The sequence below is a fragment of the Trachurus japonicus genome, chromosome 12 (genome assembly GCF_045865225.1).
Source record: "Trachurus japonicus isolate A0001 chromosome 12, Traja_1.0".
In the NCBI taxonomy this organism is placed as follows: Eukaryota; Metazoa; Chordata; class Actinopteri; order Carangiformes; family Carangidae; genus Trachurus; species Trachurus japonicus.
Window position 1 is genome coordinate 17913356 of NC_140918.1, and position 13559 is coordinate 17926914.

The 13559-nt window shown below is 43.7% G+C and overlaps 1 protein-coding gene across 2 annotated transcripts in view; it reads right to left on the minus strand.

Annotated features, from left to right (window-relative positions):
• shroom3 (shroom family member 3) overlaps positions 1–9213 on the minus strand; it is a 56827-nt gene extending 47614 nt beyond the window's left edge. For both annotated transcript variants that reach the window (XM_085793664.1, XM_085793663.1), the window contains exons 1-2: positions 9073–9213; positions 1596–1750 (exon numbers count right to left, since the gene is read on the minus strand). The gene's annotated coding sequence lies outside the window, so the exon portion shown is untranslated. The remainder of the gene's footprint in view (positions 1–1595; positions 1751–9072) is intronic.
• Positions 9214–13559: the final 4346 nt, after the last annotated feature.

Below are 13559 nucleotides of genomic sequence, written 5' to 3' on the forward strand. Positions count from 1 at the left end.
TTTCCTTCCTCCTTATTCTTCATTGGTTAAAGCAGAAGTAAGCAAACTTCTTGGCGAACTTCTTGTCAGCCAATGGAGTTAGCAGTCCCCGCCCTCGTCCCTACGTCACCACATTCACGCGCATCCCTTGGCTGCACACACAGAGAGCCCCCCCCCCTTTGGAAACTATCACAGTGTGTCAATAGTAAATATCTTGTCTGATACCTTGGTCAAAGTTACAGTATGTGAGAGCTCAAGTTTCCTGGGTTTCCCATTCTTTTACAGGCTGCTGCTTTGTTTCCCTGTTTCACTGTAAAACTGTAGAAAACTTAAATAATACACTGATATTGCTGAAAATATTGCAAAAGAGTGTTTCTTGTTTAACTTTATGTCTTTGAGAGATCATTTCATCTTCCACTTACTCAACTGTTCACATTAACAGACATGTGGACCATGGGTGCCCAAACTTTTGCATGTCACTGTATTATGTATCTCATTGATTAGGAACATGCTGTGCAGAGTTGTGACACAAGAACTAACCGATATGTTGGTTCTGAGAACTGTGTCCCAAGTGGATCACTACAACCCAATGCCTGGACTCATGACATTGTACTAGACTGGATAAAGGCCCAATTCACTTGGAGAGATGTCACTTGGTGAACCAACCAACCAACCAACCAACCAACCAGTCCAAGGGCTCTTTCCATATTGGCATGGATCTAACTGGGACATTTCACAATGCAGTATCCACTGATTCAGGTCATCTTCTGAGTTGGGAACCAAAAAGACTTGCTAAATGACCAAAATTGTATTATACACACTCTATGGATTATTGGGTATTAAGTCAATTTAGACCCGTGTATGCCACATTCAGACACATGGCCTTGTTGAATCCATCTCAGCATTTTACAAAAACAATCTGCCTCTTCCTCTGCTCATCATAACGACCCATAATCTGACCAGCACTATTTGAAAAATGAGTAGAAAAACCACTGATGCTCGTGGTTTACACATTTCTATACCGTTCTATACCGTTATAGCCAGGCTAGCGCCGCCTACTGGTTCCGGCAAATTTCATTTGCCTCAACAATGTAGTCAGGACACTAGCAATGCGTTTCGGTTTGCTCCGTCCGCCAGAGCGGACGGACCAATCAGCGAACAGACGGGTAAGTGAAGGCGATGACGTTGAACTCAAGCGCTCAAGATTAACCTATGAGCTTAACCGGTGTATAGCACACGTGACCACCAAGCAGCAGCGATTAGTTGAAGCAAATGTAAGCAACCGCCTCCCGGAAGCAAACGAATCCCTATGGCTCAGGTTCAGACGCTTTTTGAAATGTAATGAAATAAGCGGCTGATGCATCAGGCTAATACCGTTAGGGAGGGATATGCTAAGTAAGGAACCACCAAGAGCATCACCCGTTCTCCAATCCCTCAACTCAGGAATGATGAAATACAGATTAACTGTCAAATTCTACTGTTCAGTACCACATAGTTCAGTGTTTTCTTTTAGAAATTCTTCTGTACTGTATAAGTGTGTGTGTGTGTGTTGTCTTAAACAAAACTGCAGTATCAGTCAGCTTTACTTTGGTGTTAATGAGGTTATGGTTCTTTACCTGCGAACGGTGAGCGTCAGAGTCTTGTGCGATCCTTTGACCAGAGCGATGGCCTCCTGTCTGAATCCAGTCAGCTCTACGTCATTGATGATGATGATTTCATCCCCCGCCAGCAGAGGCTGCTCCAAACGGTCGGCCTTCCCATCCTCCTCTACCTGCACACACACATTAACACACACAATGTTACAGTGTAAATAAAGTAGACGTGTCACTGATTTTACTGCTGCAATGTGTGTGTGTATCCCGTGTGAATGCACCGTAAGAAACACAGACGTGGGGGGGTAATTTACAAATTACCAGACGTCCCCAGGTAATACTAATCCCATGCGAATAGGGTTTAAGAATCTATTTCCAACTTTGAACTCAGAAGCCTACAGTATCTCTTTTCTACTCTCTCAAAACCCTGACCTTTTGACCTCAGAGTGCTGACTTTAAATTCTGAGTTCAAATCAGAATCGTTTAGAAAACAAATCTGCCTAAATGTGTGAATTTCTACAAATAATGAATTCTTATCAGCCACTGTACGCTTTGTCATTTTAAATGTTAAGGTGAATGGTCACGATCTAGAATTGAGAAACTGCACTGCGGTCCATTTCAAAGGAAGGAGCCACAAAGGATTTAAAAGTATGTCATGACTCAACTGAAGACTCATACTGTTGTGGTTTGAGGAGAAACACAGGACCCAGATGCAGACACAAACATGAGAGAGTGAGTTCAGAGTAATTTATTAAGAGAGAAGGGACAACAACTCAAAAAGGTCTCCAATTATCCAAATGTGAAATCCCCCCCAAAAAGGGTCAGTGGGTATTAAATCCCAGACATCACAAAAAGAGAAACACAAAAGGGGTCTACAACCAAACCACTAAGGTTACATCAAAAGAACCAAGAAACACAAAGGAAAACCACAGACTGACCAGGAAGAGCACAGGGAGGAAAAACACACAGGAGGGAGATAACAGGACATGATGAGACAAGGTAGACCTGGAAGACTCAAAAGACAGAGGTCAGTTACAAATGAGACACAGGTGTGGGACACAGACAAAGCTAGACACAACGAGTCAGGAAGAAGACACAGGAGGATTTTCAAAATGAAACAGGAAAACTCAAACTAACCAGGGGAACAGAGGAAGGACGTGACTCCAGTCCTGACTTTATCAGAGCTGATAGTGATGCCTCTTAGCAGCCTGTCAGTGCAGTGTGTGTCTTTGTTTATCCATTTATCACACTGTCTGTGTGTGTGTGTGTGTGTGTGTGTGTGTGTGTGTGTGTGTGTGTGTGTGTGTGTGTGTGTGTGTGTGTGTGTGTGTGTGTGTGTGTGTGTGTGTGTTCTCCCACTTTAAGGTCACATTGTCTTGTTCTCTCAGATAAACTCAATCAAATCCCGACAGATTGTCAAAATGTGTCTGCACCAACTTCACCAGCTCAGACTGGATTCCAACATAATGTATGTGGTGGATTATTAAAGGGATAGTTCAACATTTTGGCAAATTGGCCAATTGCCATAATCCCTATAGATTTGTCGGTGCAAGTTTTTTTTAGAACGGCGGAGCAGAGCTGCAAGCTGCTCAGAGCTACACTACAGCTCTGCCGTTGGCTGATGCCTCAGGCATCACCTCCGAACATTATTCACCCCACTCTTTTCGCATCGGCGCAGCATCCACGGCTGCCAGCCAAGGAATATCTGAGCACACGATTCAGATCATGGGGCATTGGTCTTCCCAGGCATACCACACTTACATCCGCAACAACCTAAGCGATCTGCATCAAGCCCACTCACGATTGTGTTTAATTTAACAATGACTCTTTGGGGGTTAACTTCAGCCCGGGCACGACGAACCACCGGAGGCAGAACCCCCACTCAGAGTCTCCACTGCCTGGCTGAAGACCTCCCAACCCACCCTTTACACCGTTCATTATCTCTGATTTCATTTCATTAAAAGAAATTCTAAAACTCACAATGTGTCGGCGTTGTCCTAGCTAGTGAAATGAAAATTAATGTCTTAACTTAAAGTGAAATTCCGGCGTAAGTGTAAACCATGGTCAAACACACCGTAACACCGAGTTAGACCCCCCCTCGAGAGATCAATTTGCCCGACCGCTACATTCACGAGATCCACCAACTTCAGCAAATACCGCATTATCGCCACACACGGCGCTCTCCGGATCCACTGTCTGACCGCAACCAAAACGCCACCATTTGCCCAAAATAATGCTCAGAACTGCACCAAATGTCATCAATAGTACACACAGGGTCCCAGCACGTAGTACGAGTTGTCAAACATCTGCTAGCTTTGCCTGTTTTCTTTAGCAAGGAGATGCAACTCAACTCACCTACTTCTCCTCCGGGAGCCGCTCGTTGGTGAGGAAGCCCTGACGAGTCGATCACCAAGTGCACCGGAGTTCCGCAGCTCTTAAAAATGCTCATTTGCGCCTATATCGTGGCCAGCACTCGATAATAATAGTTATAAAGTGATATGCAAGATAAAAAAAAAAAAAACTCTGATTGTATTTCCATGAGGTAATTGTTGATTGAGCTGCGGAACTCCGGTGCACTCGGTGATCGACTCGTCAGGGCTTCCTCACCAACGAGCGGCTCCCGGAGGAGAAGTAGGTGAGTTGAGTTGCATCTCCTTGCTAAAGAAAACAGGCAAAGCTAGCAGATGTTTGACAACTCGTACTACGTGCTGGGACCCTGTGTGTACTATTGATGACATTTGGTGCAGTTCTGAGCATTATTTTGGGCAAATGGTGGCGTTTTGGTTGCGGTCAGACAGTGGATCCGGAGAGCGCCGTGTGTGGCGATAATGTGGTATTTGCTGAAGTTGGTGGATCTCGTGAATGTAGCGGTCGGGCAAATTGATCTCTCGAGGGGGGGTCTAACTCGGTGTTATGGTGTGTTTGACCATGGTTTACACTTACGCCGGAATTTCACTTTAAGTTCGGGAGCAGGACCACGCCTGACCACTCCCTCATCACCATCACCTGCTGGCCTACTTAAGCCGTGCTTCCCCTCTCCACTCCGTTTGTCTGTGATTCATCAACCCTCCCTCCCTTTCTCTAACCCTCCCTCTTCTCCCTCTTCTCCCATTCCAGGTCAACTCGGTGTCTCCCTCTTTTTTCAGGCCCAGGGGGGTTAACTTCAGCCCGGGCACGACGAACCACCGGAGGCAGAACCCCCACTCAGAGTCTCCACTGCCTGGCTGAAGACCTCCCAAGCCCACCCTTTACACCGTTCATTATCTCTGATTTCATTTCATTAAAAGAAATTCTAAAACTCACAATGTGTCGGCGTTGTCCTAGCTTGTGAATTATAATGTAGCCAGAACCACAACATCCCTCTGCTCTGTGTTTGTTGAGCTGCTCCAGATAATATCTCTTACAGAAATACAGCATTTTACATGAAGACAAGTTGTTTCCCTGAGGAGGTGGGGTGTAAGGCTGTAGCCATGAGTGTAAAAGAATGCAGGAGTCCCAGTCTGTCTGGAAAGCTTAACTCTATCTGGTCAAACAGAAAATAATGTGTCTTGAGGAAGTCAGTCTTCTACTGTTACACTTCTACCGTCTACTGTTTGGAAGTAACTTGGTCAAAATGTCCTACAGTATATGTCCTATCATCCACCTTGTCTCTGCCCATATTCAGGATTCCTGGTTTGAGTTTGAGGTTAGGATGAATCTGACTTCTAATATCTGAGTAACATCATGTGGATAACAGGTCCATGTGCTTGGTGGCCAACATTTTTTTGTTTTGAAAATTATTTCTAAATGAAATTAGGACACGGCTCATTTCCGATTTGCCCGCTCTGCAAGTGCGCCTGACAACTTTGAGAATTCTGGGTAATTTGAATAATAATCCATTAGCAGCCAAAAGACCCTGCCTTTCAGTTCAAACAGGTTAATTACAACCTTTCTCCATGGTTCCTACTGCTTGTCGTGTCAGCATTTGTGATCTCATGGAAGTAACTCTCCCTAGAAGTACTGGTATGGCTTATCCAGGTGACTTCTCTGTTCCATCCCTCTCCTCAGGTTTTCATCTTCCTGTGTTTCATTGGCCATATCAGTCCATTTTGTGTCACACTTTGGTATGTGAGCTCTGATAGAGTGCACATGAATCTGCACTGTGGTGTGTGGTGTTGTGCTACCACTTAATGTCAAGTCTCAGTATTAACAACTGTTGTTGACATAGGGAAGTAGTGTCTGTTTTTTCTATTTGTGCATAATCTATTTCCATTACTTTCATGGATTATGATGCCTCTGTGAATAGGCATGGGCCAGTTACCCATTACCAGGTATACCACAGTTTGAAAAAGTCAATCATTAATATTTCCTGTCATACCATTCCTACAGTAGGAGCTGATTGCCCTCCAAGTTAAAACAACTCGACAGAAAGTGCCGGAATCTGTCAGCTGTACAGTAATCTGTGTTTATGATGAATGAGGGACAAAAGCCCGTCGACTGACACCTGATGACTCTAAAGTTATCCAAAATCTTCCAAGGAGGAAAACAAGATGACCATTAGGAAGTTACAAGAATTAGGCGAGGTTACTCTGTTGCTTGATTCAGTTGGTTTGGATTCAGCTTATAAAAATAAAACTTATAGACAAACATGGCCACAACAGGCAAGATGGCACAAGCCAAGAGCATGGCTCAGGGTCCTGGCTTTAGAGCTGTGGCTGAGCATCACTAACAGGCATTCAGTAGAAAAATTGAAAAAAGTAGAGTTAAGAAGAACTGAACTCCCTGTGACATGACATGATCACAGCTGTATTACGGGGGGGGGGGGGGGGGCTTCAGGGCCATTTTTGTTTCAGTTTAGATCAGTTTAGAGAAGAGAGTAAACTTCCATGTAACTTTTAATTTCTAATCTCATGTTTACCTATTAAACATTTGTCTTCCACCATAAAATATTAGAGGAAACAACATATTAGTCTGACAGCACTGATAGTTAGTCCACAGAAAGGAGGGATACAAACGTGCATGTCATTATACATCCTTTATTATGGCCTCAATTTAAAGTAAAAGTAAGTGATCCGGTCGTTTTGGCTAACTTCCTGTCAGCCGATGGAGTTATCGGTCCCCGCCCTCGTCCCTACGTCACCACATTCACACGCATCCCTTGGCTGCACACACAGAGAGGACTGCCCCTTTATGCCGTTCTCTCTCCTCATTGGATAAAGGTTGTAGGATACAAGGAAAGTTTTCTCCTCAGCTTACAGCAGAGCAGAGTGACTGACAGACCCGTGTTTCAGACCAAACACTCTATATAAGTGATTGCTGTCGGAAGATATAACTATTTAAGACTTATATTAACACAAATATTCCGCTTAAGCATGGTGCAGGTGGTGAACTGATCACACATAATAATAAAGCTAAAAGTGACTAAGTGTGGATTACAGAGCTACATGTCTGAAAAACAGAGACTACAACTGCAACAAACGCTCTAATCCCTTGACATGTGCAGCGAGTTCCACAGCAGCCGCGCCTACACCACGCATCCAGTCTGTTCCCGGCCTTAAGGAGCTGTGCTGCTCTAACCTAGTCTTCTGCAGAATGAGAGGAGGGTCTGGAAAGATTTGATACTCTGATGACTCAAAACAATTCCAGGAAAGCACAGGGTGTTGGTTCAGGGGTTAGGATTTCAATGTGTGCAAGTGAAAATCATTAGTAGTCCATCAATATTAATGTGAAATGTGAAATGTGAAATTTTAGCACTCATAATTTACTGCCACTGTTATGATTGTGAGCCAATCTCTGCACAGTTACAGTGAGAGGAGTAGATTAAAGTAGAGCTAGTGCAGATGTTCATAAAGGGGAGTTTGTTTACATCTTTACTCTTCAACTTCATTTGGATACCAGTAGGGCTGCCTGCAACTATAACGATTATTTTCATTATAGGTTAATCTGTCGATTATTTAAACGATTAATCGATTAGTTGTTCAGTCAATAAAAGTTTAAAAAACATCAATCAGTGTTTCTCAAACCACGACGACGTCCTCAAATGTCTTGTTTTGTCCACAAATCAAAGAGAGACTCAGTTTATTGTCATAAAGGAACAAAGAAACCAGAAATATTCACATTTAAGAAACTGGAATCAGAGAACCAGTTATGAGACATTCACATTTAAAACTCATTCAATCTTTTGAACGTGTTATGTGGAGCCTGGATCAACAGAAATCTCTGGGCTGCCTCAGAACCACAAGACCTGCAGTGCACTGATGACAAACAAACTGGGGGTGAAATGTGGTCTATTATAATCTATCTGCTAAAAAAAACGTCATAAATTAAAATCTATAGATAAAACTCTATTGAAACAGTAGAGGTGATGATGTAAAGCAGCGTTCGAGGACAAAGAGAGATAATAGATACGTGAAAGGTTCATTCAAGAGAATGACAGATAGTGAAATACACAGACCCTGAAAGACAAAGGAACTGTGGAGCTGACAGACAGCCTGACAGACAGCCGGGGATCAAGCAGTTGTAAAGCAGTGTGATAAAACACATCTACACACAGACACAGTACAGAACAATGCTGTGAGCAAGTCTGCATAGCACCCAGGAAAAGCATCATTCCCATTCCTGTCCTGTTTCATAGCTGTTTGGCCTCTGTCCCAGAAGAATCCTCACACACACACACACACACACACACACACACACACACACACACACACACCAGTCTGCTGATTTGCATTTTAATAAAATTAGGCCACAGTGACTGGAAGGACAGAGGGGGGGGGGGTCATTTGTGGTATTATACTGAGGTTGAGAGGACTAGATATGTCAAACGGTTCATAGTGTCATTTCCAACAGCCTATCTGGGTGTGAAAAGCTGACAGATGCTGGATAATAAATCACAGTAATAATATCGTATCAGTGTTCAAAACTTATCTCTAAGATCCCTGAACCAAGAACTGGAGCTTTGCTTGGCTCCTGATTCAGTGGAGGCTGATCTCATACAGCTACAGTGAATAGTTGTCAAGTGTTGTGTATTTGGGTAGGCCTGGCCATCATTCAAGTATGTAAACAATGTACTGTCAGTTTATCATTATAACAGCTTTTAACAATAAATGGAATGCTTATTTGAGCAGACTGACAGTGCAGCGGCAGCCTAAATGAAAGTATTATCAGATACAATCTGTTATAGTTTTGTGGAAGTCAGTGGTTTGGGCTTGTAAACTATGACTGTCAATGAGCTTGAAGGACATCCGACTTCTGCTGCCTCAAACATCATTAACCAAACATGATCTTTCTGATATGTTGTTGTGGTGACATGTAAAGCCCTTTCAGACAAACTGTTTGTAAAAACGGGCTATACAAATAAAATTGCCTTGCCTTGTCTATTATGTCAATAACCACTTTCTCTCCAGCACTGTTTGTTCCATAGTGAACTTCAGTTGAGTGAAGTGACCGTGCATGTTAAACTGTCACAGCAGAGGATGGTGACACAGACCCGGTGTCACTCAGTGACTCTTCCCCCCCATACCTTAGAGATGATGAGCGGTGCTCCGTGCTCCAGGCCGCCCTGCAGCGTGAAGCCCCAGGGTGCTGCGCCCTGCAGCCGGGCCTCCACCAGCACCCAGCCGCCGTCCGCCGGCTCGTCCCCCGCCCGGTGGCCGGCGCCGCTCTGCATCGCTGCTCTGTCTTCAGCCGGCTACGGCCGGCCGGGCGGGCGGACCGGGAGGGGAGGATACTGGAGAAAAGAGTTCTCCTTCCTTCACGACCGCATTTCCCTCATTCATTGAAGTCTTAGCTGAGACCAAGGAAAGCAGGAGGAGGTGTCCGAGCACCGAGCCGCGCTTCCTGCAAAGTGCATTTCTGAAGCGCCTGAGTGCGACTGATCCGCACGAACAGCACGAAACGATCCACTGGTTTTACTGGAGGAGAGAAAAGTCCAAATGAACGGAGCTCCCAAACAGAAATACTGACCTCTCTCTCTCTCTCCCTCCCTCCCTCTCGCTCTCTCTCTCTCTCTCTCTCCCTCTAGAAAATCAGTTTAGCATTACAATGGGATTTCCTGCGACTCACTGAGCGAAAAGAAAAGAGATACTAACTCACACAGAGAGGTGGAGTGAGGTAGAGCGAGGCAGAGAGGGGGGCAGGAGAGGATAGAGAGAAACTAGAACGAAAGAACAGTTAACAGTGAGGAAAGAAAGAAAGAAAGAAAGAAAGAAAGAAAGTGTAATACACTACAAAAGAAAGAAAGAAAGAAAACGAACAGATAAGAAAAGACACACAAAGTTTCCTGGCAGTGTTTCCTGTGTGTGCTGATGAGTTGTAATCCAATCCTCCACAGCAGAGCTGAGCCCTGCAGCTGGAGGACTGGAACTGTTTCCCTTTACCCTGAAACCAGATTACAGGCTGAGCCAGACCGCTGGATCAAACAGGACTCACTATACTGACCATCAGAGTTTACACCAGCTCTTCAATCATCAGGTTCAGGACAGCATTAAACCACAGTTATAGTAGCCTACCTTTACAATATGACATTTTAACCTGGATGAAAATTAAGTGAAGGATATCCCTGTTTTCCAGTGAGACTTGAGGTTTTATTTACTGCTGTTGCTTGACTCAAATGTCATCAAGTATATCAGATAACAGGAGCGACAGGTGGCAATGGTTTACTAGAGAGTCTGGATCAGGTTCATTCAGGCAAGGTGACATTTTTCTCCTGAACAGCAGCAGTCCCTATGGATGTGAGTTAAACAGAGCACACGTGCCTGTCTGTCTGCACTGACTGTGTCTGTGGCTCCCTCTGTCTCACCAACCGGTCTCACAGTCAAATGAGCTTTATCAACGACACAAGATGAAGTTAAAGGGATAGTTCAGCATGTCGGTGCATGTTGTTTTGAGATCAGCGGAGCAGAGACGCGAGCTGCTCATTGAACACAATGGAGGTGAGCGGTATTTTCGCCTTTCCCTCATCAAACTCTTCAAATACACAATCCAACAACTCAAAAACGCTCTCATGGACACGTTATGACCTGCACATTCACCACGCTATGAGATAATAACAGAACATTACGAAACAGAGTTGTTTTCGAGGCAAATGTGTAAACGGAACTACATTCCAGACAGTAACGTAAGTTGTTCTGAGTATTTGCTTCAAGTGTCGTAATGTGACATAATTTTACGTTATTATTTCATAGCGTGGTGAATGTGCAGGTCACAACTTGTCCTCGAGAGTCTTTTGGAGTTGCTGGATTGTGTACGATAATACTGTGTTGCGTTAGCTTAGCAGTTTGCGTCCTTGCCCCGCCGATCTAAAAACAGCTTGCACCGACTATTAAAGGTAATGAACCTACTATAGGGATTATGGCAATAGGTGAATTTGCCAGAATGTTGAACTATTGCTTGAAGGGAAAGTATGTGAATAAGAGTTGAAACTCCCTGCTGTTGGTGGCCTGTCCCCTGTCCGCCCTGTCCCTGGAGATTTCCCTAGAGACAGAGCGGTAAGATGGGAAGTGGAGCAGAATGGCAGACGTCTAATGTCTGGGATTAAACTAGAAACTTCTCATGATACAATGACAGTTTTTAGGTCACCACACCTTCATCGAATCTTTAATTCGACTGTGCCTCGATATTGGTATGTAACAATTTCGGTTGAGGAGTCTCAGAGCCATGGAGAAATATAATGATTTAAACCAGGGTTGTCAAACTCATTTTAGTTCAGGGGCCACAAACAGCACAATTTGATCTTAAGTGGGCCGGACCAGTAAAATAATATATCCTATAAATGAAAATAACTTTTTAATTTGTTTTAATATATAATTAATATGTTTACAGTTAACAAACTATCATTTTACTGAAATATCTTGATAAAAATATGTGCAATTTCAAATTTTCACACTTGACAAATTCATCCTGACGGCCGGATTGGCCCACGGGCCACACATTTGCCCCCCCCCGATTTAAACAGATGAAATGACAGTTTGTCTGCGTTTCAGTACAGTCTCTCACACAGAGTAAATGCAGGTTTAACTCAGAGCATCATATTGATTTCTTAGTGATGAAGTTATGAGAATTTGCACAACTGAATAAAATAGGTTCAACATTAAAGCAGAAGTAAGCGATCTGGTCGTTTTGGCTAACTTCTTGTCAGCCGATGGAGTTAGCAGTCCCCGCCCTCGTCATGGATCTAATTGGTCCTCGTCCCTACGTCACCACATTCATGCGCATCCCTTGGCTGCGAGAGGACCGCCCCTTTATGCCATTCTCTCTCCTCATTGGATAAAGGTTGTAGGATACAATCAAAGTTTTCTCCTCGGCTTACAGCAGAGCAGAGTGACTGACAGACCCGTGTTTCAGACCAAACACTATATAAGTGATTGCCGTCGGAAGATATAGCCTAACTAATAAGACTTATATTAACACAAACATTCTGCTTACTACTGCTGGACAGGTCGCCAGTCTATCACATGCCTGACAGACAACCATTCACACTCTCATTCACACCTATGGGCAATTTAGAGTCGGCAATTAACCTAACCTGCATGTCTTTGGTCTGTGGGAGGAAGCCTGAGTACCAGGAGAGAACCCACGCATGCACGGGGAGAACATGCAAACTCCACACTGAAGGGCCCCAGCCGGCCAGCGTGTTTCAACCCAGAACGCTCTTGCTGCAAGGCGACAGTGCTAACCACTGTGCCGCTCTCCATAGGATTAGATGGTGTAAAAGTGCAGGTAATCTGTTTTAAATTGAAATATTTTTGTCTGCAGGAAAATCCCAGAGCCCCAAACAATCATTTATCTGTCAGTGTGTTTGCACACACATTTTAATACATAAGCAGACATCCAGAGCACAGAGAGGTAACGTCCATAACAGGCACCAAATCCTCCAAAAAAGCCTCAGGCTGCCCCTGTCTCCAGCCGTAGTTTATTACAATATAACGGTTACCATGGTCACAATACATGAATCTGGCACTGCCTCTCTTTTTACTTTCACTGGATATTTTAATGATTTATTAAATGCCTTACTGTCTGAGATGTTACCAGTTTTTTATTTCAGAAATCTGGTCACCTAATGCAACATCATGTTAAAAATGTTTGACTAGTGGAAAATGTGTAGAGCTTTTGTGTCTGATTGGGATGTGTTTTGTGCGGCCAGTGGTCTGGCCGGTGCTGAGGCCGAGGCAGCAGAGTGATCACAGATCGCCACCTAGAGACACATCAGAGACTAATAATCAACAGGACGCATTTTATCTTCCTAAAGAAAAAAACATGAGTTCAGTGGTCCAAGTTTTAGCTGATCACAGGTCAGTGAGTTGCCTTTAAAAAAAAATCTGCTGCTGTTAGCTGTCACTTCATCATGTCAGTGTGTTAGCTGTCACATTCCCACCTTTTTCCCCTCCAGTCTTCATATCCAGACAAAATGTTCTCTGACCTTTATATCCAGTAAGGCTGAGCTCATCACTCATTTTTAATGTATGAAAAGTGCTTTATAAATAAAGTCTATTATTATCATTATTAGGGCCCGAGCGGCGACTGCAAGTGTTGCTTTGTTTCCCTTTTTCACAAAACTGTAGAAAACTAAAATAATACACCGATATTGCTTAAAATATTACAAATGAGTGTTTAACTGTATGTCTTTTGGAGATCATTTCATCTTCCACTTGCTTAAATGTTCACATTAACAGAAATCTGGACCAGTGGTGCCCAAACGTTTGCATGTCACTGTCCCCTGCCTTACCTCCTTCTCACATTGCATGATATCAAGATTGGGTCTGACAGCCATGGACTCACATCTTCTCCTATTTGGTTTTGCACATGGCAAAATATTTTTATTTAGGAGTGAGTCTTTACTGATTGACATTGACAACAACCAGCTGGAATTTGGAGGAAAAAAAGAGAAACAAAGGCAAGTGTTGCTCTGTTTTAATTTCCAATAACCAACAAATGGTCGGTACACTTCCAGACAAGACAATAGACAAAGTGTATTTACAGTGAATCCCCACATCTATTTCATTTCATTAC